Here is a 23,689-nt window from a genome sequence, read left to right as displayed (position 1 = left end):
CACAAATGCTTGTGTCAGAAAAACTTGAATAACCATCCAAACTATGTATTTCTCTTCCTTCAGTTAAGTAACTTTCTAAGAAAATAAAGATTGATTTGGACAATATGATGAATACAGCACTCTAGAGTAAATGGGCAAATTAATATTACCCTATTGTGCTGCAATCAAAGGTTGCCTAAGGAAACCTATAAAATGTAGCAGAGTAAATTCCGCTTGTCGCAAAGACATAATGAAGAAAGACAAGAGAAAAATAGTATTTGTAGTTCCCCCCAGTTCAAATTAGCATATTAAACATTAGTTTAAAAACAACAACAATCCTTCTAACAACTATTAAGGCCTAGTTGCCAGGTAACTGTTACTTTTGCAGTACTAGCCACAAAAGATACACTCATGCTGAAGAACATAACATTAATTACAACTTAGCATGGCTTCTGCAATAATGTACATGCGCTTAGATCTGCATGCCTCTCAAATCAAGTACCTCAGTTTGAGGTACTGTTCAGTGATACAACATCTACAGAACAAACATGACATCAGTGTGGTGTGGGGCCAGGTTACAGGTGTAGTGTTCAGCCCTGCCCTCACCTGTCCGTCACAGCTGAGCAGTGGAACAGCAGCCAATGAGGGGACGGAAGGTGGTGCAAAAAGGGGGAGGATCTGGGATATAAATAAGGGTGTAAGGTGTATGAGGGGGAAGAGATCTTGGAGAGATTTGTGATTAGTGTGAGATTAGTGAGTCTGTGGGCCTGTGAGCCAAAAAGTCAGTGAGAGAAGAGTCTGTGTGTCAGTGAGTGAGAGTTATTGATTAACAACTGGTGATTTACCTATGTTATTTTACTGATCAAATAAACAAGTTTTAGTTTATCAAAGCAACACATGTCTTCTTAACTAATTGATACTGAACTGAAGTATTGGTGGCAGCAGCTGAGTGGAAGAGTGAGCACCTCCTGGAGGCCTGAGATATTAGAGGCTCCAGCGTGCCCGCTACAACAGGTTCCCAAACTGCAGTGCCATTCTGGAATACATCACCTTCAGCAAGACCTACATCAGCACCAGGCAACTGTGGCCCTCCAGAATACAGCCTTTCGGCTTCTAACTCCTAGCGGCCTTAGCCAGCAAAGGCAATGGTGGGCGAGCATGGGAACAACTTCTAGAATCAGAGAGTTACTAATTCCTGCACTAAAGACTTGTATACAGGACTGGTTTTCTGTGTTGTCTGCAGCCTGGGATTTGCCTGTTTATTAGTTTAAAGGAGTGGGGGTGATGGAGGACATGCATTCCTGTGATGAAAATGACTTTGTTTTTGTTTTCATTTATATTAATGTTTGATTCAATTATTTTTTAAAAATCTGTAGTCTGTATTCACTCATGACATCCCCACTTTCTAAAATCAGCACTTGGCAGCACTTGGACCAGTTACACCTTCTCTCTTAATTAGATCTTGTCAAGGTACTTGCCAAGACTATGACTGAGTATATATTGCCATCATGACACTCATCATCATAATTACTGTTACCATTACATGGGTGGGTGTGTGGGTGTTGTTTTTTTTAACCATGGAAGATACCTGGATGGGGGGGAGGAATACCGAATAACTGGTAACCATTTGTCTAAAAAAGATAGGAAGAGGCATTCCAATCAATATCATCAAGTAAACCTACACTTCTGACTTGAATCTGCAATCTCCCTTTTGAAACTCACTTTTTACAAAGCACGTACATCTGGCCATTATTTTTCTTCACCATCCACTGCTCTGTGGTGCTAAACCTGTAGGAAACCAAAAGCTTGCTTATATTTGCTAATTTTTTCCCCTGTCTTAATACATGTATAACTCACTCTTGTCTTCGGAATGTTATCATTAAATTTATATGCCACCTTTCTGCTGAAAAAAAAGGACTCATAGCAGTTATCGTTAAATTAAAATAGATTGAAAATAAATTAAAAACAGATTGAACAATAAACCCAATATATTCACAAATAAAGCAATCAAAATCATCACTGCCGTCAGTATAACAGTTTGAAAGGCCAGCCTGAAAAGATGCATCTTCACACTTTTGCTGAAAGTATCATGTCTGCAAAACTTATCAGAACTCTGAAATCACAGCTGTGGAAGCAATACAGGAGATGCACCATTCAAGGTGGCCTCTGGACTTGATTATACTTTCAAGGGAACCCCTCCTGAAGATCTTAACATCCAAACAGGTTCATAACAACACAGGCAGAGCCGTATATCTCCAGACCCTGCATTGTCCTCGGTTTTAAACTGAATTGGGCCCAGAAAGCAACTCACATATCATGTGGTATGATTTTGATTCTATGCTTCCTGTTGTACCAGCTCAAGTTTTCAAAATCTCTTCAAAGGTGGCCCCACATAGACAGCAGGTTACAGGGTGAGTGTAAAGCAGCTCAGGAATGTACTTACTTTATTATATTTAAATTTTATTGTTTGATTACTGATCATTTAAAACCATTTGTGAACTTTTTGGTGTGGAAACAGTTTTGTGGAAGAGCAGGATCTACATATTTTAATAAATTAACAAATGAATGTATACACATCTTTGTCTCTAAAACCTTATTTCCCCTGCTATTCTTAGGATTTTTAAAGCCCATTTTTGGAAGTATGCCTAAAACCACAGAACTCCACAACATTAAACCTCATTTTTTATTGTCTACCTCTTAATGCTAACTGCAATATTTTTATAAAGATCTTTTTCTTGCAGTTCTCCTTATAAAAGTTTTCAGGTTATTTTCTTTCACAACGGAGTCAAAATTAACCACTTATTGTTTCAGACAAAACTACAAACTATTAATTAAAAATAGAAGTAAACCTTTCAAAATGCTTAGTGCAACACCAGAGGAGGAGAGGCATGAGGGAACAAAGGGGGTGGGGAGAATGGGACCCATGAACACAAGATGGTTATAACAAGAATTATTTATCTTCTCCTACAGATCAAGTAGAAGAACTTTCATTGGTGGAATACAGGTGTTTCTTAGGGTGAATTCTTCACTAGGACCTCTGTTTTTCTAATTTTAAAAAAACCTGCAGTTATAGTAATTCAGCATGCTTAGAAATCTATGCAACTTCCATTTGCAATTAAGATAAAACATAATAAGCAGGAACACTACAGTTCTTGTCCTGAATTGTCCAGCTTACCTGGTCGTGAGACCTCTGAGCTGCTGAAGACTGCTTCTTGCAGGCAGCTGAAAAGAGGCTGGGGGTTTGAGTTACCATGGAGATCTTTGCATTTGACAGTGGAGAAATCTAGAATAAGAGAATACATATCTTTGGTCAAATCATGTTTGCACTGAAAATGTAACACGATGCCCATCCTGCGCGCCACTTCTCTATCAGTTATGACAACATCTGACTGCCAAAGTACATGAAACCAAATTAAATTTCTGCATCCCCATGCTCTTCTGAAAAGAGGAACTACTTTGATGGTTACAGTCTTAACACAGACAAGTCTGGTCCATTTATACTTCATTCTTATATTACAGTGGCGAGAAAAACGTTCCTGGACCATGGCTCTGTTTTCTATCACCTGGATAACATTGAGAAGCCCAGGGCACACAGGATGCGACCATATCTCCATAAACTCTAAAATACCACTTACAAGTACAGCACGTGTCCTGTGTGCAACAGGCTCTATATTTAGTTTCCGCAGCATCGTCCTCTGAAGATCTCAACAGATGAGCAGGATCATATGGGAGAAAACAGTTTTCTGGTAGTCTGGATCTGAGCCACACAGATCATAATGCTCCCAGAAACACAAAGCTAACTGTGGTTACTGTCAGTTGGAGATGGTGCAGGCCCTTCTGTCACTCCTCACCTTAATCAGCCATCTTCCAAAAGAGAAGGGTTTATCTTGCAGCTGGGGGGGGGGGGAGAGGGAGTGAACAGGAGGAACTCAGTGGTCCAGCTGACATCATTCTCAGGGAAGCCTTAGGGGGAAGGGCTGAGGCCAGCTTGGCCAGCAAAGCGTTGGATGACAAGAAGAGCTTGGTGGACATAAGGTCCATTTTCAAAGGAGAACGACAAAGGCTCAGAAGATTCAAACAAAAATCTGTATCAGCATTTCAGGGTCTCTGGATAACTTAACTACAAACAGCTGGATTCCTGAAGGATGCATGCTGAGAACTATAAATTCTGTGAGCACCTTCAGTTAGTTCATTGGAGACAAGTCATTAACGGTCTCACCTCTCTCTGCCTTGCCAGGAATCCTTGGAATTATTTACGACCTAAGCTGTCTGATGACCTGCTTCTACCTACCCCCTGCAATTTAAGGTCACAAAATACTTGCACCAGACTTGCCCCACAGACATGGATAACAGCTTTGGAATTTGGACTGGTTTGAGGATGCAGGCCCAGCATTTACTGTCCACTAATATTAACACCCTCATATGGATACATTTCGGGGGGGGGGGTGCCGAACAACTTCAGAGCTACTGGAAACACAGAGCCCTCCCAAGTCCTTGATACCAAAGACTGGGCAGGCACATACCTAAAACATTATAGAGCTGGCATGGAATATTTCCTTCCCTGCCTATCACCCCCATTTTACCATATGCGGATTATATATGGTCTAGCGTACATGGAACTTCCTACCCTAGCTCTTTAAATATGTGAACTCTAAAATATCAAGAAGAAAGAATTTACTGGAATGTGAGCGTCAAGTGAATTGAAAGCAACCAATACTAAGTCCAGTTTTCTTATATACTGTATGTGGTTGAAGACCAACACCTCATTGAGAGACTCTGTCTGTAGCCAAGTAGAGTAGGAGATTTAGGTGAGGTTTCTGCACAGTGCCCAATAGCAATAGAACTGTGAAAAGGAATCATCTAGCACTATCCTGCAAAGTATTTTATCAGTCTTCTCTCCTCCACTAGCTGAGCACCCCTCAGCTACTGCTGTTGCGGCAAACCTTCTTTCAAAACAGAACTTTTGGAACTAAAAGAGATGTGTGATAAACTTAGTAGGGAAACATGTCCATTCCCAGTTCCAATTGTAACTGGATAATACATGTCTTTGTCATCTACTCTACGTGTCTTGATGTCCACGTAAAGTATGTGTGCACAATATTGAAGAAGAAGAAGAAAATAACAGGCATACATATATTGCATAAGTGCACATAGAAAGTCAGTCCCATTGCTCAGCTGAGAGAAATAATTCTCCAGTGCTTTACAGAGCTAGGTGCACTCACCCCTGTACTGCATTCCATTGAATGAGGAAAGCAAGATCTATAACCTAAAATATGCAGGTGCCGGGACAACCTGCAAATATTTGTATGCTCAGTAACTCAGTAATGCAACAATTAATTAATTAGAGTTTATGTCTGTTTTTTAAAGTTTTCTGTTAAGACATCCATAGACTTCAGAAGAATCCATAAAGCAATTTTCTCTGAAACATACACAGTAAAAACAGCCAATAAATCACAAGGTGAATCTCTGAAATTAAAAGGAAGGGATCTGCTTCTGTTTCAGACTCCTAAGGCACAACCTTGGCAGTCCTTCGGTCGGTAGTACGGAATTGTGAGGAGCTTCACAGCACGTAGGGCATTATAGGAGTTTTCACAGGAACCACACAAAACAGCTTTAGCAACTTCCCTTAAAATGGCAAACAGTTGGTAGGAGGAATGATAAAAAAGAAAGCAAGAGAGGCATATATGCTATGAAAATAAGTGTAGATACAGCACATTGCGCTTGGGAGCAAAGAAGCAAATGCAGCTCATGAGATAATATGCAGTATAACTTCTGCAGCTACCCCTGATTTTGCATTCACACCAAGATTAAATTCTGTATAGTTTTAAAGGATTGTCCATCATGAAGCATGCCATACAATGAGTCAAGTTCTGAAGTCATAAAGCTTAGATAACAGTTGCAAGGTTGCACTTAGGAGACAAGACCAATCAAGACATCAGATGCAGATCTTAAGACAGGTGCTTTGAACTCTCAGCACCACCTGGGCTCGTGGGAATGTGGAATACACAAAACACTCCCCCCTCCAAATTTTTATTTAGACAGATCGGATAAGACTCTTATTGAGATTGCATTAAAGTAAAATGTTTTGTAGAGATAACAAATCAAGTTAAAGGAGAATCGTTTTCTGAATACAGGTATGACATACAAATCACACAGAGTAATAGCTGCTGAATCAGGACATGATCAGAAGCGGAATTAAAATGTCCTCTTGCCTATTTATTGCTGTTCTCCATTTCATGTCAGCTTCCTAGAATCCATCCAACACAAGCCTGAAAGGATAATGAGTTTCTGAACACAGAGTCTAAAGGGCCACCTTGCATCAAAGCTTTCAGCAATTGCCTAAATGCTGCTTCCCAGCAGTACTAAACAACTTAAATATAATTAGCTGGAAGCCCTATGGGCTCTATTTCCCCACTGGAATACCTCTTACACTAATCCATTTATCAGGCTGACAGACGACTGAATCATCAGTAATAGGGGCCCTATTCCATTAATATTGGGATAGTCAAAATGCCAGCTTACCATTAATGCTTCATTATAATTACGTCACTTCCACCACAAAAACAAAACAGATATACCTTCCCATAGCATATCTCCTTAGGTACAGACCATTTTAGAAATAATTGTTCCTTAATGGATGTGGAATATTTGAGGGGTGGGTGAGACAACAAATAACCAGTGAAGCCATTTTATGACCAGCCATGATAAAGCTTTCTAAACGAAGGCTGTCTAAACATAGTACAAATGTTTTTGTTCTTGTACGATTTGCATCTGTGGCAGTCTCCATATGTACACTATGCTAGGAACCAGATTCTGTCACTAACTAGTTTCCTATGGAAGCTCACAAGGATGACACGAGCTCATACTCCCCAGCAACCCACATTCAGTGACGTACTGCTTCCAATATGGAAGTTCATATATATCCACCCTGATTAGTAGCTGTTGGCAGCCATATCCACTATGAATTAGTCAAAAATCCCTTTTAAACACCATCGAAATGGTTGGCCATCATAGCGACATATGACAGCAAATTCTGACTTCCACTATACTCTGTATAAACGAGTACTTTCTTTTAACTCTCCCGATTCTGCCATCGTTTAACTGGAATACCTCAGGTTCCCTCCCCACCTTTTACTCACGTTCTTGTCTCTGCTAAAGAAATATTGTGTACCTCTCAGAAAGCCCCAGACATTTTAATTTCACCTCAGAGAAGAGTTGCTCCAGACACATGATCATTTTGAATGCCTTTTCCTGCCTTTTTTCCCAGCTCCATGGCATTTTTGAGTCATAGCTGCACCATAAATTTGTATAAAGTAATCATGATATTGACAGTTTTATTTTCAACTCCTTTCCTAATGACCCACGGCATGGAACTGTTTGTCTTTTTCATAGCAGCTGCACACTGTGTTGACATTTTCAGTGAGCTATCCACCACCATACCAAGATTGCAATTCACCCAGACTCTAGCAGCATGTATAACACGAATGTTTGCTCCTCTGTACATTACATTTGCTGACGCATAATTTCACTTGCCATATGAACACCCATTTCATTTCACTTCAAAGAGATTCTTTTGGAGTTCTTCATGGTTCGTTTTTGCATCAACCAAACTATATCATTTGATGTTGTAAAAAAAACAACAACTAGGCTATCTTTCTGCTCAGCCCCAAGCGTTGGCCCTAATCCTGATCTTCACAGAGAGGCAGGGCAGAAAACATAAGGATCAGTGGCAGGGATCTCTAACCCTGACAGAGAAAGCCTCAGAGAGTTAAAAAGTCAGAAGAAGTTAAAAACTGGTTTGAAACTGGTTCAACACAACAACCAGAACGGAAACTCAACCGTAATAATTTATCTTCTGTGGAATGGAAACAAAATAAGACATATTTGGCTTACTATGGTTTATTAATAGAGCAAATATATTTAGTTTTACTATTATGGTTTTTCTTTGGGTTCAGTTCACATTCACGATAGCACAAGCCATAATTACAGTTCACCAAGATTTTGATGGGGTTTTTGTAAGCCAGTTTCATTCCTTTTTGTAAAAGCTGGGGGGGGGGGGGGAGAATGTTTACTTAACAGATGTTAAATACCGTCAGGGTGCAGTAGTCTCTAAAGGTATGAATAACCAATCTGAAAATGTAAGAGAACAGTTTTTTTTCCTTGAGAGGAAATTTGCAGGAATACTTGCTATTTAAAAAGATCTGTACCCATCTAGAACCCTTTCTTTTAGCCAGACTGTGTGTGGTTCAAGCTACATACTGGTCACAACTCCCTCTTTTGCACAACTGTTTATGGGTGCATGAGCTCTACTTTCCTTTTCTCGTGTGGCCACACTACAAACTGGACTTCAAGGTGATTGTGGAAGGTCCTTTCTTTGGTCCTGGTATGATCAGAGGGTTCCCTGCCCAAGGAAGTTTAGATCGGCTCCCCTTATCTCTGTTATCTCTAGCCTGTTTTCATGCAGGGAGGTTTCTGGGACTTAAATTGGGCTGTTGCTGATTGGATGCTAGGACATTTTTTTTAATTTACATGTTTCTCACAGTTTTTTAAAAACTGCTTTTTTAAAAAAACGGCATTTCTGTTTATAGCTCAATGTTATTATTCAGTAACACATTATTTATAACAACACTGCTGTCATGTGGTTCCTTCTCGGCAGACATTACTAGTGTGACATGGGTCCAAAGAACGTGGAAGCAGCTGCCATGCCATATGGGGAACTCACATAACATCTAAGCTGCTCCATGGGGCACCTTCTCATCTCTGGCAGGGCAAGACCACACTGACTCAAACTGCTTTGAACTCCAGACTTAGAATGTAGAGGGGGTAAAAAAAAAAATGGAATAGGCAAGCCATGCATTACAGCTTTGATTCAGTTCTTCACTCCTGTCTTTATTACAGCCAATAGTTTGATAAGTGGTTTTTCTCCTTTCAAATTAAAAAAAAAAAGCCTATTTAAACAGCTGCTGAGTTTATATGGTAGGCATTGATACAGGACATTAAGCTGTAAGCAACTGAAGCTTTTAGAATTTATTATTACAAGGTAGGTCAGCCTATTTATAAAGGGAAAAGAGCTTGAAGCTGGAAAATGTAATGGTAGTACTAAAGCTACCTCATATGACTTTGTTGTGAAAGTGCAATTCAAACCTGGGATTCTCCAAATAGGAAGTAAGGACACTTCCAAACAAGGGCTGGTATCCTATTGAGCTCCTGCTGAACAGGAATCATAACACAGGTTTGCAATACCTGTGTATGTGCTATAGTTGCACAAGTGGTGGTCTTCCTGAAGAAAGCCCACCGTCTTGCACAAAGCACTGCAGTCTCACTTTACTACTCGGATGGCAGAAGCCAACTATAGTACTGACGTTGGCAACAGCTGTCTCATTCAAAGAATATTAGGCAAGGTCCAGATACTCTCATAATCCATGCTCAGTTAGGCCGTGTGCCCCTCTCCCCCCCCCAATCAAAACAAAAATCCAGTAAAATCCAGTAAAGGGAGGGGGAAGGTGAAACTGAAGAAATTCTGTCTTCGACCCAGTGTGGACAGTAAAATGTCCAACTGTTAAAGTGTGAGAGGAGTGATGCCTAGAGAAGGCAGGTCCCTGTATCATTTGTCATGCATTTTGGGTTAGGGAGCCATTTTGTATCCTGTGACGTATACAAGTTCCCTCCCTTTTCTCAAAGTTTTCCGAAGCTTATTCAGGAGGAAAACCTCACATTGAACCTAGCAATGCATATATTCATAGAATATTGGCACTGGAAGGGGCCTATAAAGCTACCAAGTCCAACTACTTTGGTCTGGCTTTAGTCCTCGCAAGGCTAGAATAGAGGCATTCTGCAACCGCACAAGAGTTGCCTTCTTGCTTTTTTCTTCTAAACGATTCTTTCTTCTCTTTTTATTTTCCATTCAATGGCACAGCACTTGGAAATAAATCAAGGAAGCCACTACACAGAGGTAGAGTGGGTGCGGTGTTTCTGAGAATCGTCATCATCGTCTAGTCGTGTCCGACTCTTCGTGACCCCATGGACCAGAGCACGCCAGGCCCTCCTATCTTCCACTGCCTCCCGGAGTTGTGTCAAGTTCGTGTTGGTTGCTTCGATGACACTGCCCAACCATCTCATGAGATAATGTTTCTGAGAATACAGTACAGTGGTGCCTCACATAGCGAGGTTAATCCGTTCCGGATTAACCTTCGCTATGCGAAAACATCGCTAAACGGGACTAAAAAAGCCATAGAAACGCATTGAACTTTGTTCAATGCGTTCCTATGGCTTGAAAACTCACCGTTAAGCGATGTTTCTCCATAGCGCCGCCATTTTCGCGCCCTCGGTAAGCGAGGGCAGGGCGCAAAAATGCGGCGCGGACCTTCCGGCGGCCATTTTGGAACCGCCGATCAGCTGTTCTCCCCCGCTTCGTTTTGCGAAGATCGCTAAGCGAATCACTTAGCGATCATCGCAAAGCGAAAAATCGCCATAGGGGCCATCGCTGAGCGAACGCTCCAGCGATGGCCCGGACCCCCTCGCTATGCGAATTCATCGCATAGCGAAGCACTCGCTAAGCGAGGCACCACTGTATAACAAATTCTTCTGATTGCAATATTAATCAGCAAAAAAGAAGGGCAGAGTTTGGGCCTGTTTCCTTGCCTGGTTGAGAAAAGGACTCAACAAAGGCAGGATTTACATCTCTCCTCTTAACAATACAGGTAAATACTTGCAACTTGGGAGTTTGATTCCCTGTTGTGTCTCCTGTGAGTGGAGACAGACTGCATGGTCTTAGGCAAACTGCACAGTCTGAGGAGGCCCCCAGAAGGAGGGAATGGTAAATCACTTTGGAATATTCTCTATCTGGAAAACTCTGAAAAAGGTTGCCATGTCAGAATTGACTTGACGGCATGTGATTATTATTGTGAGCATGTAATCCATTTACCATGTGGTGGAAACATTTAAAAAATTTTTAATCACGCACAAACAAAGCAGGTTGCCAGAAATTGTAATGGTGGAAGAAGGGGTGTGTGGAAAAGGGCAGGGTCAACATTGTTGCCGTATTTATAACACAAGCAGAAACAATGGGTTAGTGTTATAGGTAAAAAAAAGCAAAAATAAAAATTAAGAAAAGACAAAAACCTGGTGGCATCTTAAAAAAATATTTTTTTAATGTGAGCTTTCGTGGGTAGGTCCACTTCATCAGACATAAGAGAAGGAGATGTTTCATGGCAAATATTTATGCATGACATCCAGGTATTAGAGATCAAAATACAGAGATCATGGTTGGTTGAAAGAAAGTCAGTGGGTGTTAAACATTGTGATTATAGTGTTTCTAATACAGTGGAACCTCTACTTAAGAACTTAATCCATATTGGAATGGTGTTCTTAAGCTGAAACGTTCTTAAGTTGAAGCAAAATTTCCCATAGGAATGCACTGAAAACTGATTAATCCATTCTGGCTGGTTTTTGTTCTTATGTAGAGTCATGTTCGTATGTTGAAGCATTAGTTCCCATAGGAACTAATGCAAAGATGGTTAATCCATACTCTACCACTAGGGGGAGAATTTTTTAAAAAACTCAAGAGGACGTAAGGTTAAAAAAAGGGCAGGAAAGTTTTTTTCCCCGTTCTTGGAGCTCCGTTCTCAAGCAGAAGCAAAATTTAGCAAATGGAGTTGTTCTTAAGTTGGATCATTCTTAAGTAGGGGCGTTCTTAAGTATAGGTCCCACTGTATGCACGTCTTTAATAGAAGCTCTGTGTTGTAAAGCAGTGGTCCCCAACCTTGGGCCTCTAGATGTTCTTGGACTTCAACTCCCAGAAATCCTGGCCAGAACAGTTGATGGTGAGGCTTCTGGGAGTTGTAGTCCAAGAACATCTGGAGGCCCAAGGTTGGGGACCACTGTTGTAAAGAATATGAAAACCTCTGTCATAAATCAACAACGGTAAAATAACTGGTAAAAAAAATGGTGGAGTAACATAAATGTTAATTAGATGGACTATTTACAGTCTCCAACAGTGTAACATAACCTGGAACACTACAGATTTAAAAAAATTAGCCTCAGCAACATGTCCTCCAAAGAAAAAGCAGGACAGCTATATACTACGGGGTTAAACTCGACATTAGCTCTGCGTAGAATGTTGCTATGCGCCATCAAGCCACCTCCAACTGAAAGCAACCTTGACAGGGTCGCCAGCATTGCGTAAGATGTTCAAGTAGCGGTTTCCTGTGGCCACCTTCCAGTTATTTTCCATGGCTGGGTGGAAATTTGAACCCAGGTCTCCTGGATCTTAGTCTCAATCTATTCACCTCCCTCCACTGTCTCTCTCTATCTATAATTAGACTATTGAAGTCAAGTTAGTTGTGAATAACAAGTTAATTTGTATTAATTCCAATGTGTTTACTCTACGAGGGACTAACACTGGACATGCCCCACTGAAGTGCGCCCCCCCAGCAAAACAAAAGGATTCTCCCTAGTTAATAGGGACTGTTGAAGTGCATTGTTTAATGTAAGACATTATGAAAGATTTTGTGCTAAGCAAAGCAACACACAACTGGAAAAAAGACTCCCATTGCTGACATTTTGCAAAACACAGTACTAACAGCGAGATTAAAAATGACTCTTCCCCTTTTCTTTAAAGCATACTGCTGGCACTTTCAAGGAAAACGTGGCAGGTAGGGAATTTCATGTTACCATTTGAAAAAGTTAGTTTTCTGTCCTCAGAGTACTGGTTCTGTGCATCACAACCTTGAAATCATTACTCTGCAATTGGTCTAGCTTGTTTGTGAACCAGCCCTGAGCCCAGTTACTCAACACAGGTCATCTAGAGTCTACTGACTAAAATACTGGAATTGTGATGTTTACATATCTCCCAGGCGCTCTGAGTTGGCTAGTGATCTGTATCAGCTGGATCCCGGCACCGCACAGTGCTTTCCGCAGCAATCAAATATTGGCCGACCGTGTAATCTTTTGCTGAAAAGCTCATCACATTCCAGGGGCTGTATCATCTCTAATGGATAAAGATAGGTATCACTACTTCTTTCCAAAATCAGTCTGAAAAAGGAAGCCCCCTTTTGCATTCTATTCTCATGTTTCTTCCTCACCTTCCCGATAAACATTGTTACATTATTACTTTTTTTCATCCAGGCATGTTCTTCATTTGTGAGCAATTATATTGCACGACATTGTTACAAGCACCTAGGGAACATAAGAATCCCCCCGAATTTGCATAGCTGTTTCAAAAGCAGAAATAGGAAATGCTGGTGAAACTTGCATTGTCTAATCAAGATACAGAATCTCACTCTTTCAGTGCAAACAATAGAAATACTTTCATTTCTAAACAGATCCAAGAAATAGATATACCTATTAAACATACTACACAACACCAAGAAATATTAGGTTGTGCATGTATCAAAATCCTCAGTTTAATATTATTGATCATTTGCAACATATCATTTTTTTCTACTTACCCCCCTAAGGGCAAATCATAGGTTTTGCTCTGATTCCACACAGCTTGGTAAAGTAATCTCTCTTTCTCTTTAACAACAACAAAAAAAGCAATCATGTTTCAATTCCAATGGCAAGTGCCCGGGACTGGGCTAGTCCTAGTGAATCATGAGTGGATTTCTAGATTTCGACTCCTAGTAGGCTCCACAGCAGGCTAGTGAGTTTACATGAAGAGAACATGCTGGCATTCTTTTTACTTTTCTTTTTTTTTCATCCTTCCTTCTGCAAGCCCTTACATCTCTTTGAATATCTGTTCTGAATCCCTTCAGGACAATACAGGAATTGTTGAAGAACAGGAAACTGGAAAAATACCACCTCCATGCTTTTCTGTGACTGCAATGGGGCCACAAACAGGAATCATTCCATATGCAGAATGGCTACGCAGGTAAACTCACAAACAGAGCAATCCTATATTTATATATACTCTGACATCTGCCTCATTCTACTCAGAGTGTACCATTTAGGTGGTGTGGTTGAGGGCCACATCCAGAATCATTCCAGCAAACATAAAGAAACAAATATTTGTTGTTGTTGCTCTCTGTGTATCAGCAAAATGTGGTAATTCTTTATGGCACTGTTTTATACAATGCACTTTCAAGGGCAGGTGCACATGGTTAAATGTTCATACTGAAAACATTCAGAGTAATCAAGAGATTTATACCCCCTGCCACATGCCTAAAAGGTCTCCTGCATCAGCTTCATTCAAACATGTAAGAACTAACAAGGAGAAATCCCCAATGGACCACATCTGTCAATCTGTCAGATTTCTCAAGTTATAGCGCGTGTATCCTTTTCAAGGACTTAATAGATATATATCCATTTAAATAAGTCAGGAGACAATATACATATTATTATTATTATTATTATTATTATTATTATTATTATTATTATTATTATTATTATTATTATTATTATTAGTAGTAGTAGTAGTAGTAGTAGTAGTAGTAGTAGTAGTAGTAGTAGTAGTAGTAGTAGTAGTAGTAGTATTTTGCTTGGCTCTTGTTGCACAGGCAAACAAGACTTTACAAGACATGAAAATGAGATTCAGCCAGTGAAGTCTGGTTCAAAATATATACCTTGCAAACAAAAGGATACCAAGACCAAGAATTTATCATGAGGAACAAATCTGTTCTGTGTATTTCTGACAGAAATTGCATATGCTTTGCAATGCTTTGTTTGGTATAATGCACGTTGCATGCTCTGTTTTGTTTTCTACTGTTCAATTTGTTTGATGCTGGTCTTTGACCGTAACAAATTAATTAATCCATTCACACAATAACTCTGAAATTGTAAAAGCCAATGTGATTTATTGGATAAAAAGTATAGAATTAGGATTCAGGGAACTAGGGCAGACCTGCCAGAATGAATGAGACTTTTAAAGCAACACTTTATATAAGTATAAATTAAATGGGTCTACTTTTAAGTTCTATACTCAGTGTGATATAGTAGATAAAGTGGCAGACTATATCTCGGGAGATCTTGGTTCACATCCAAGCTCAGATATGGAAACACATTAGGGGGTGGCACTGGTAAAACCACTTATTTAACTTTTCATTTACCATGAAAACCCTATGGCGTTTGCCATCAGTTAGAAAAAAGTTCATGGCACATGACAAAACCATAACTGAACAGTACGTATAGACCTCCCACACAAAAATCTACCCTCGATCATCCTGATATTTTCTTTACATCTTCAGCATAATTAACAAGAGGGGAGGGCAACCATTAAGAACTACTACGGTTATACAGATAAAAGTACATAAGAAACACATGCTGATCTCCTTCAAATCATCCAGATCCACCAACAGGTCCAGGTCTACTTTGTGCTCAAGCCTTCATAAACTTATCCGAGGTCCAGCCAGGACAAGGGTAGTATACATCAATAAACTGGAATAACTGAATATAAAATTTAATTAATTGGATATAAACTTCTATTAAAGTAAGCAGTTGCAAGACTTCCATGTCTCTTCAGCTCCCCAATAATGAAATGGAAATTCTGAAAATGCATTATGTCTGTTTTTCAAAAATCACAGCACAGAAGGTTAATAAAAATGATTTGATTCTGCCCATCTTCTGGAAGACAATGTTATAATTACCATTTTCCGATTCATGTTCTTATTTTCCAAAACTATGATGTCAGAAAATAATGTTCTTTTAAAAAACAACAACGAGCAATGTCAAAATGTGGCATTTACCCACACCTCACCATCTGCCCGGTCATTTCAAAACAATTCTAGTGTTTAAAAACCTAGAGGTGTGGGGGGGGGGCAGAGGCAAAGTTGCAACAGGAGGTCTAGTTATCAGAAATCAAGTTATGTAATCTTATATCAGCTGATCTGTCTTTTAGCCACAAACTGAACTCTGAAGCTCATGTGCAAACTTACATCATGAAACTGGATCTTGTTTTTTTTCCAAGAGGCATTCTGATTTATGATTAAGGCGTGTAATGACCAACTTCAATCCATCATCTTAACCATATATATAAATATCTTGCAGATTAATAAATATTTCATTATGAAGTGGTTGTCATCAGAGCAAGATCACAGCAATGTGACACTATCCTGACAGTGTACTAATACAATTGCAATGCTTCATCCCAACATATAGGGACACAAATCAGGATGCTGGGCGTGTGCATTTTCTCCAGTGTCCTTGGAGTTCAATATTTTTATTTTCAAGTTTTAGAGTACAAAGCAGCTTCTTACTACTGCAGACACTTTATCACCGAAATGCACCTGTGAGAGCTTTTCTCCCTATTATCTCCATATACTTCCAAACAGCCTACCTTGATTCATTTTAGGATGGAGGAATACTGCAAAATGCACCAAATATTATAAATGTCCACTTACAACAGTGGAAGGATTGAGGCCAAGATAAACAGAGACTCATTATTTCTTTCCATTAATTCTGCAATGCTCTGTGATTTCAAGGATGATTCTTGTAAAAAAGTAATAATACTTTAGACCAGTGGTTCTTAACCTTTTTGAAAGAAACGCCCCCTTGAGCCATTGAGGAAGTTATCATCGCCCCCCCTCCCCATGGTGATGATATCTTTTTATTTATTTATTTATTTATTTATTTATTTATTTATTTATTTATTTATTTATTTATTTATTTATTTATTTATTTATTTATTTATTTATTTATTTAAGACACTTAAATCCAATGACACCTGAAAACAAAATTCAATTCCAAGAAAATGAAATGCCCCCCCCCAAAAGTAACATTTAATGATTTAGTTGCAAGCAAAATTTAAGACAGAAAAAGAAATATTAAAAAGCATAAAAACAAACCGCAATGCAGGAACTAAAAATTTCAAGACGAAAACTCTGAAACTAAATTAAGATTGGAGGAAAATATATATTCATGCACATTGTAAAAAGATTGCAGCCATCTTCACAGGTTTGGCTTGCTCCAGTGCCCCCCTACTGCCCCCCTTCTGCTCCAGCGCCCCCCTGCCGCCCCTTTTCGTTCTACCGCCCCCCTGAAAAATGAAATTTTGCCCTGGGGGGCATTATCGCCCACGTTAAGAACCACTGCTTTAGACACTGCTTTTTTTTAAGTTATAAATAAAGTGTGTACTCAGGATGCTACAGTACAAAAGCAGAGCCTTCCAAGACATGATCTCAAAGTCTCCTCCCTTCCATCAGGAGCTCATGATGGGATGTGCAACTAAAACAACACACGATCCAGGTAAACGCCCAAAGTATACCTCCCTAGTCAGAAAGAAAGATAACTTTGTTCCATTTTAATTCCTGCTTACTCACCCCCAAATAAGAGGCAAAGACTAACATAAAGATCAGTCTGTACAACCACATTCTGTAATAGATGTATGCCTTGATCTGAGGGAGGTGTTATTCTCATGAAAGCTTGTAGTTGTTCAAGCTTTTCCACAGTTTTAACGACTTTTTTTGCTGGCTTAATAATAATCACCCTAGCATATATTTTTAATTATTTGCTCCCAATATAAGAGAACGTCTTGCATCTTTCCATAGCAGTGATGTTCAAACTTCCCCCAGGAAACATGTCATCAATGTGGTACACATTCAGGTCTGTGTGTTTGTGCCAATTTGTCTCCACAGCTCTGCTATCCTGCAATCCTAAGGCACACAGTACTTGGCTGCTCTTCCTGATCACCTTCTGGGTAATCTAAGAGGAGCAAGAGAGGCTTTAACAAGAGTACAGAGTTCTCTGCCAAGGTCAAAGTGTATCTCTTCCACGGATGTTCTGCACATGGACACAGCCTCAATTTCATTTTATTGCTCTCCAGAAACAATGGGAGATCGGTCTCCACACAGATGGCCATTAACCAAAATAATCCCTATTGAAAGCTCCCTTCACGTGGAAAGGTGACATATCATGCCACGGGACAACACCACATCGGCACCCACCTGTTTGAATCCTTTCTGCCTTTGCTGTTCCACTATTTTTTTTTTAAACATGTGACATTCAGGCTCAGTACAAGGAGCTGTTAGCGGCACGCTCCAGGTGAATGAGCACTTTCCATTCTATTATTTGCTTCCCAGCATCTAGTTTCAGGGTCTGAAGTATCCTCTCAGCATGAAGGCACTTAGATCACTCAATTCTCAAGCTTTCTAGGAAAATCACTAGTGCCAATCTCCATCTAATACCCTGAAGAACAGAATGTTAAGATGACAGAAAGCCAAAACAGCAATAAATTCAAGCCTACACTTAAGTACAAATATGAGAAAGGGATTTTTAAAAGGGGGAAATCTCAGAAAATCAATTGGCCATTTACAATTTCCAAATGAGCCACAGACATTCTATTTCCTCTTTAAGTGGATTTATAGGTAGCAATTCTACGGGGTCAGATCTTGGAAAATGAAATGTTGTGCTTCAGATACACACATCCAACACAGCTAGCTACATTGCTCCCCGACACAAAAAAAGGACATTTGTGTTTATTCAGATGTTTCTGTTCTAAAAATATGTAGGTTTAGTAGCATTGTGTTAACTGTGATACAAGTACATTTGGTTTGCGCTACATTTGCAAATGCATATTTATTTCAAGACTAACTGGATGAAAATGAACACGAATCCTAAGAAAAGGCCATTCATAATAATCAGTAAAAACAAGCAGATTGTAATGAAAGTGTGGAGCATGTGGTAAATATACGTAACCTGGAATTTGGCTGATGGAAGCATAGCCATGTGATAAAAGTCAATATAGAACTACACTGGGGAAGCTTTTTAAAAAATGAAGCAAATAACAAAAACAAAATTGATTTGAGAATATAAACTATACAGTAGGACCTTTGTATTCACAGGATCAGAATCCAAAGTTTCACTTATCTACAGTCAGAAAATATTAAAAATACAGTGGTGCCTCACTTAACGATTACCTCGTTAAATGATGAAACTAATATACGATGACTGTTTTGCGATCGCTTTTAAAACAGCTGATCAGCGGCTTCAAAATGGCCACCCACTGTGTAAAATGGCTCCTCGCTGTGTTTTTGGACAGATTCCTCGCTTTACAGGCACCGAAAATGGCCACCCCTATGGAGGATCTTCGCTGGATGGTGAGTTATTCAGCCCACTGGAACGCATTGAATGGGTTTTCAATGTGTTTCAATGGGATTTTTTATTTCGCTTAACGAGGATTTCACTCTACAGAGATTTTGTTGGAACGGATTATCCTCATTAAGCGAGGCACCACTGTAGTAAAATGAAAAACCAGAAATACATATCTACATGATGTAACTGCCACAACAGGCCACTAGAGGGAACCAGAAACCATGCTATGTATAGGATTTGCTATTATCCATGGTTTTTAGCATCTGCAAAAGGGGCTTGGAATCAATACCACAGTCTACTGTATTCTTGGTTTTACTGTATAGCATGGAGTTGTGAGTTTCAATACAGGTTGCTATGAAAAAAGACATGTGTTTCAAATATGGATGTATCACAAGATGCTAAGAATTTCCTGGACTGAGTCGGTAACTAACGAAGAACTACTAAAACGAATGAATAAAGGCTGCAACTATCATAAAACACAGAAAAAATAGAAAGCTAGCATACTTTGTTCATGTAAAGAGATACACAAATTATTTCAAATAAAATAAATGGGGAAAGGAGTGCAAGAGGCAGAAGACTTTATTGGCTAAACCATCAGGGAGACACCATTGTTTGGAGTGGATCCATCCAAAGTCAGGGCAGCTAAACGGAAGTCAGCACACACTGTGCATGTCACAGCTAAACAGACAGCGAAGCCATTCTCTGGCTTCTTTGCCAGGCAGTCAGATCAATTCACAGCTTGATATGAAAACATGTAGAAGAAATCACATAATCACAACATGAAAATTGATTGAGATGATGTGACAGAGCTATCAGACAAGCACTTTGCCACGCACCAGCCGTAATAAACTTAAAACATAGCCAGAGCTGATTATGCAAGCAGAGCTCTTTTGAGTATTCTCATGAGGACATTTTTAATAGGGGTTGGCAGCTCATAACAATGCCCCCATTTGGCCCAAGAACCTTCAGCAAGACAGTTAAGTGCAAAAAGAAAGGGATATACCTTTGTTATTATTAACAACAACAGCAAACCACTGACCAGTCTCTCTATTTTTAGTGCGATTATAGCATTAGGACTTTCTGAGAGAAAACTGGCCTCACATTTTTTAAAGAAACATCTCCAACACCCACTAAATGTTGGTGCCTTTTTAGACAAAACAAATGGTTAGATTTAATGAATGTGCTCCTTAGGACTTGCGTGATAAATACTAGGATACGTGGCAGAACTGTTGGCCTGATAACTGGAAACGGTTTGTGTTCCTTTCATCTCATTTTGGGTTTTTTACACTTCAGGCTTTGGCAAACATCAGACTCTGTCTCCTGCACTCCAGCACAATTGACGTTACTGATACAACAATGTAGATTTTCTGTGTGATTGTCACCCAAGTAATTTGAGTGCCCTCACTTTCTACTACACTAATGCAACTGTCTGAGGTTTCATAATTGCATTTTATGTTTGGTCACAGGGGGGTGGGTTAAAAGCCATGAAATGGGATATACTTCTAGTGATAATTTATAAATAAGTAAATAAATAGCCATCATAGCAGCTTTTAGGCAACTGCCCCCAACATCTGCAATGTTCACACATGACTATCAGCCCCTCTACAGGCTAAGATAACAGAGAACCTGCAGCAGTCTTTAATCAAACATATGCATGTCAAACCCAACTTAGATTTGACAAACGCTTCTTTGATACTTTATCTGTAGAATTCTATCTTAAGCATTTTCAAGCAAGCCCAAAATGAGCAAGGAAACTTTGCAAGCAAGCATTATTTGAACAACAACAAAATCAGACCTCTTATCCTTTGCTTATAACTTCTAGTTAGTTCGTTCATTTTAAAGTCTGAGGTTTTGAAAGCCAATCCTATACATCTTGAAGTCCAATCCTATCCCCTCTCTATCTATCTATCTATCTATCTATCTATCTATCTATCTATCTATCTATCTATCTATCTATCTATCTATCTATCTATCTATCTATCTATCTATCTATCTATCTATCTATCTATCTACCTACCTACCTACCTACCTACCTACCTACCTACCTACCTACCTACCTACCTACCTACCTACCTACCTTTATTATATTGCTATACTGCGCCCTATAGTGGGATTGAATTTTTTAATTGTAAATTGGTTTGTTACTTCTCAACAATAAGGAATATTTGAGTACAGTACTAAACATGTTAGCAAGTTTATCCTATAGTAACCCCACTGATTCAAATACTGGGGTTCCAGGTACTCATCTGGTACAGCTCTATATTCTTTCCAGTAGACTCCAGGATAAGAGGGTAGGGAAAAACACCCTGGAAAAAGGGAATGATCGCTGACAAACAGAAAAGTCTGATACGCCCACATACAGAATGCGTCACGATGAAGCTAGGCTTCTGATTTTATTTCCAGTGAGGCGAAGTAGATGTGATTAGGTTTCCATGTTCTCATATATACTCTTGGAAACTGATAGTCCTTTCCACTTTTCATACAATGGTTGACCCCTGCTGTCTTTACAATATGTAACCGCTTTCAGCAGGGGAGGACATTCCAAGCCAGGGTTTAACCTACTACACTTGAAAGAATTTTGTCAAATAAAGAACGTTCTTTGCACAGATGTTTTATGTTTTAACATTTCCCTGAAAAGAACTGCCAGAGTCACGAAATTTGTCTAACCCACCAAGGAGACGTGTGACCCTTGTTGAGACTTTAACAAGGATACTCCATCCAAGGATTCGTGAAGACTCAAGGGAGAGAGAATGAACCAAAGGTGTCAGTGAGAAAACAAAACACCTGCGGTCTGCCTCTTTATTAATCTGAACTGGAAATGTAAATCCACTATGCAAGTGAGTCTTTCTCCTGTGTGACAACAATGTGATGAAATTTCCACAAAACATTCTGTGCAAAATAAGTAACAGATAAATGAAAATAGCTGTTCAGTACTACAAAACGGTATTGCAAAAAAATAATAATAATAATATTACTACAGAGTTGATGGGTTTTCAGAGCAAAATTTAACTCTTATTTCTTATTTCAGTAAAAGCCCTATGGGGGGAAAACCAGTTTGAGGAAAACACATGCAACATCACATCTATTAACAAAGTAATTAACTGATCCTTTCCCTAAACATCACATAAAGCAATAAGGTTGGACCGAGTTGCATAATTAAAGAAACCTGAGGAATAGAAATTAATGGCAGAACATGCAAGATGTGAAGTTGTCATAAAATTATGTACTACCAGTTTATAACTAAACCAAGCCTTGAAAGCCAACCCACATTTTTCTAGAATGAGAACGCCTAAGTGGGTAGATAAATCAAGGTATTTTATTGTGCCATGATACCTAGGCTGTATCACAGCTTAGAAGTTAATGATTAAATAAGGTTTGCAAGCATGGACCTTAATCGCTTGGAATAAGAGATAGAAAGAATTGAAAGTGATCCTTCACTTGACTCCTCACTTAAATGTTTACCATTTCCTTCTTCTGGGGCTGCCCTGGGACTGTGCAGCTTTTACATTTTCCCCAGCACATTTGCCCAAAGAAAGCAATGTGCCATATGGAACACTGCATCACATGTCTTTATGGTGGTAAATCAACATGAAATCTAAATTAACATTGCTGTGTTTTATAGCATGTTTTTTTTTAAAGCTGGGGTTTTCCACCATAACAAATATCTAGATCAACAGTTGTCTCTAAATAACAAATTGCAAAGAATTGAAAAAAAGTCAATTGCAAAAAGAATTGCAAAAAAAGTCAAGAAAAAAAGGGGGGCTTGCCCTAATAGGGCAATCCCCCCTTTTTTTCTTGACTTTTTTTTTTGGTAGTGCATCTGTTGGTTTCTAGTTCCTACTTCTCAGGTTGAGTGTCCTCATCCCCATTTGTGAAAGTATGAATTCAGTCTCCATCCCATAACCTCACCAGAGGTTGCAGAGACAAAGTGTAGAATGCAAAAGAGAATATAGCAAAGTTCAGTGTCCTTTCTCCCACCCATGATAACCATTTCAAGGAGAGTGAGCTACAACTCAAGAGAAGCACTCCAGAGCCGCCACCCCCCTTTCACTGCTGGGGGAACCACTGGTTTCACTCCTTAGCTCACTCCCCTTTATTCATTTTTAAAAGTTGATGTGGGAAGCCAACTGACTGGTTAGCTCAGTGAGTTAATATCTGGCTGAAGAGCCACAAGTAGGGAGTTTGATTTTCCCTACTGTACCTCCTGGGAGAAAAGCCAGCCTCAGTGGTCTTAGGCAAACTGCACTGTCCCAGAGCACCGCCAGAAATATTAAATAAAGTGGTGCCCCGCTTAACGATTACACTGAATTACGACAAATCCACTTAATGATGATGTTTTTGCGATCGCAATTGTGATCGCAAAACGATGTTTTAAATAGGGTTTTTTTGCTTTGTGAAGATCGATTCCCTGCTTCGGGAACCGATTCTTCGCATTACGACAATCAAAACAGCTGATCGTTGGGTTTTCAAAATGGCCGCTGGGTGCTTAAAATGGCTCCCCACTGTGCTTAGGGACGGATTCCTCGCTATACAGGCACAAAAAATGGCCACCGTATGGAGGATCTTCGCTGGACAGTGAGTTTTTAGCCCATTGGAATGCACTGAACGGTTTTCAATGCGTTTCAATGGGCTTTTCAATTTCGCTTTACGACGTTTTCGCTTAACACCGATTTTCCTGGAACGGATT

General features: G+C 39.5%; 1 protein-coding gene across 8 annotated transcripts in view; it reads right to left on the bottom strand.

The window, feature by feature from the left end:
- Window positions 1-23,689, bottom strand: part of TBL1X (transducin beta like 1 X-linked) — a 195,542-nt gene that overhangs the window by 56,006 nt on the left and 115,847 nt on the right. For all 8 annotated transcript variants that reach the window (XM_072994387.2, XM_078390371.1, XM_020786717.3 and 5 more), the window contains one exon: window positions 3,155-3,262. The gene's annotated coding sequence lies outside the window, so the exon portion shown is untranslated. The remainder of the gene's footprint in view (window positions 1-3,154; window positions 3,263-23,689) is intronic.

Source organism: Pogona vitticeps, chromosome 3, assembly GCF_051106095.1.
Source record: "Pogona vitticeps strain Pit_001003342236 chromosome 3, PviZW2.1, whole genome shotgun sequence".
Classification (NCBI taxonomy): Eukaryota; Metazoa; Chordata; class Lepidosauria; order Squamata; family Agamidae; genus Pogona; species Pogona vitticeps.
The sequence above is the reverse complement of the archived record's forward strand: the minus strand, read 5'-3'. Positions and strand labels throughout refer to the sequence as shown.